At 35.0% G+C, this 3,545-nt stretch overlaps 1 long non-coding RNA gene across 1 annotated transcript; it reads left to right on the forward strand.

The window, feature by feature from the left end:
* The first annotated feature begins 210 nt into the window (after window positions 1-210).
* LOC141326533 (uncharacterized) lies at window positions 211-2,655 on the forward strand. Its single transcript, XR_012353911.1, has 4 exons — window positions 211-315; window positions 396-457; window positions 2,187-2,245; window positions 2,318-2,655. It is a non-coding gene; the product is annotated as an uncharacterized lncRNA (long non-coding RNA).
* Window positions 2,656-3,545: the final 890 nt, after the last annotated feature.

Raw genomic sequence — 3,545 nt, forward strand, 5'->3', positions numbered from 1 at the left:
CACCAGTGTGAGAGTAATGTAGACTGAGACACCATATCCCAACTAAAACGAGGATTGAGTTCCCTTTAAACCTCAAGATCAAGTCAACTGACCAGCTTTTTTCTTTGTTTAGTTTGCACACTGAAACTGTATTGGAGCTCTTAACTGTGAGCTCTCGAAGTGCACAGATAGATGAATTTAACTCTAAAATGTACAAAATTTCCCCTACAGGGACGGCTGTGGGAATTCTCACTCCAAGCTGAACTCAAAAGTTGGCAGCCCTGAGTATGCTCTCTACTGTATGTCATCTTGGGGGGAACATTAGACTTTTCAGAGGTGGGTTTTCCAAGCTCATTAAAAAACATTCTGTACGTTTAAGAATTGTTTTGATAAACTTGTGCTTTTTCCAACTATAGTCAGACATACCAAGTATAAGAAGATGGTGCTCTGTCCTTTTGCTGGAGAAATTCCCACCAAGGTGTTTGACTGTCTTTCTTTCTTTCTTTCATTAAGTCGGCTTGGGAAAGCCAACTTACTGAAATCCTATTTAAACTTATTATTATTCTTATTTTTCTAAGCGGAAAATATTTAGACACTAAATATCTATCTAACTATCTATCTGCTAAAATCATGCTAGCGACTTGCTAGTCATGCTAAATAATGCTAAAATCATGCTAGCGACTTGCTAGTCATGCTAAAATCATGCTAGCGACTTGCTAGTCATGCTAAATAATGCTAAAATCATGCTAGCGACTTGCTAGTCATGCTAAATAATGCTAAAATCATGCTAGCAACTTGCTAGTCATGCTAAAATCATGCTAGCGACTTGCTAGTCATGCTAAATAATGCTAAAATCATGCTAGCAACTTCCTAGTCATGCTAAAATCATGCTAACAACTTGCTAGTCATGCTAAAATAATGCTAAAATCATGCTAGCGACTTGCTAGTCATGGTAAAATCATGCTAGCGACTTGCTAGTCGTGCTAAATAATGCTAAAATCATGCTAGCGACTTGCTAGTCATGCTAAATAATGCTAAAATCATGCTAGCGACTTGCTAGTCATGCTAAATAATGCTAAAATCATGCTAGCGACTTGCTAGTCATGCTAAATAATGCTAAAATCATGCTAGCAACTTGCTAGTCATGCTAAAATCATGCTAGCGACTTGCTAGTCATGCTAAATAATGCTAAAATCATGCTAGCAACTTCCTAGTCATGCTAAAATCATGCTAACAACTTGCTAGTCATGCTAAAATAATGCTAAAATCATGCTAGCGACTTGCTAGTCATGCTAAAATCATGCTAGCGACTTGCTAGTCATGTTAAAATCATGCTAGCGACTTGCTAGTTGTGCTAAAATCATGCTAGCGACTTGCTAGTCGTGCTAAAAATCATGCTAGCGACTTGCTAGTCATACTAAAATCATGCTAACGACTTGCTAGTCTTGCTAAAACCATGCTAGCGACTGGCTAGTCATGCTAAAATAATGATAGCGACTTGCTAGTCATGCTATAATAATGCTAAAATCATGCTAGCGACTTGCTAGTCGTGCGAAAATCATGCTAGCGACTTGCTAGTCATGGTAAAATCATGTTAGCGACTTGCTAGTCATGCTAAAATCATGCTAGCGACTTGCTAGTCATGCTAGAATCATGCTAGCGACTTGCTAGTCATGCTAGAATCATGCTAGCGACTTGCTAATCATGGTAAATCATGCTAGCGACTTGCTAGCGACTTACTAGTCTTACTAAAATCATGATAGCAACTAGCTAATCATGCTACCACCCTGGGTACCCTAGTAACCTCATATCTATCTATTCACATTCAAACTATATCTTCTAACTATTTATATCTATAAATCTTTCTATTTTCAAACTATTTATATCTATCTAGCCTATCTATCTTCAAACTTTATCAATCAAACTAAAACTATTTCAAACTGAAAACCTTTAAACTTTCTTTAAACTAAAAGCTTTTAAAACTACTTAAAACTTGCTGGCTAGGCTTTCTCAAGCCAACTTAAAGTTTGCTAACAAACTTTTTATCTAGTTTCCCTTGTTATTAGTCCTTTTCTAAAAAATAATGACAAGGATGGCAAAATGCCTTTACAGTTAGTGTGACTTTTTCTTAGTTGTCATGCCTTCATGCAATGAAACTTGATATATACTGTATTATTAATGTGTTTTTATGTCATAAATTTATCAAGATCGGTCATGGAAATCCAGCAAAGAAAGAGAAGGCGGACTGACAAGCCAGACAAAACTGGTATGATTTATTTGACTGTGTTGATTAATGTTGACTGTCATTTACTGATGTTCTTCATTTGTCCCTTCATAGTGGCAACCGTTGACCAACCCCTGAACATACAGGAGGCATGCATTTGCTATAACTCAATTTGTAAAATGCAAGGGAATCATTATAACCACAAGAAGAAGTTCAGATTGTTATGTTCGTGGCCCTACTTATCACCCTAGGTATGCTTGTAATTTGCATTTGCAAAAAAAATATTATTATTACACAATATTTTTGACAATGGCATTCATCTTTTATTGCTTTTTTTGATTGCAAAAAGAATGAGAAAAGAAGCAACATTTGCCTCCCAGAAAGTAATTATTTTACCTTATGCATTTACATTGCATTTTACATTTATTCATTTGGCAGACGCTTTTATCCAAAGCAACTTATAAGTGAGGAGTTTTTTTTAATGCAATTGAAGACGAAAATAAAGTCACTAACACAATTCTTTCTTCCCTTTTTCTTTGCTTTGTCCTGTTTACAGCAAGATGACAGTGATTAAGGTGATCGTTAAATAAAGTACAGAATTGTCCATTATTGGTGTTCTGTCTATTATTTGAGTTTTGCTTCACATTCAAAATGTCAAAAAACAGGTTTTGTAATGTTAGCATGGTATAATGTTAATTAGACCATTATATGTTGAGCTGAAAGAAATCTCCTCCTGTTTGAACTTGCCACATTTATTGCTTGTTTTATTTTATTGGATTCTCTCTTTTTTACTATTACATTAAGTAGAGAATGTGGCATTTATCGATACAGTTTTTCTTCATATTGGTTACAGTATCTATACGGTCAATAAAGTGATGCTAATATTTAGAGTTTTCAGAGTTTTCATCATTCTAAGTTGACACATTTTACCTTAATTTAAATATCAGTCATTTAAATATCATTTGACCTAAATTTAAATATCAGTCATTACATATAAATGTCATATTTTGAAAAATACAGGTAAGAAAGACCAAATACAATCACGCTCACCATTACTTTACAGTAGGATTTGGTAACTTTATTGAAAATTGCGATTCATTTTCCTTGTTAATCACCTTTATGACTTGATTTATGTTGTGACTATTACGCCGGAATGGAAGTGTAGTTCCTAATCTTATCGGCCTAGAAAATTGAAGCTTTGCATTTCCACCGGTCTTAGCACACGATATAACTACAGAAGAGTCCAGTTTTAAATAGGACAAATATGGAAACTCGTTGGTCATTTTTGAACGGGATGCTACTGGTCTCATAGGATTCAATGATCTATGCTAAGCTATGCTAA

The sequence above is a fragment of the Garra rufa genome, chromosome 1 (assembly GCF_049309525.1).
Source record: "Garra rufa chromosome 1, GarRuf1.0, whole genome shotgun sequence".
NCBI lineage: Eukaryota > Metazoa > Chordata > Actinopteri > Cypriniformes > Cyprinidae > Garra > Garra rufa.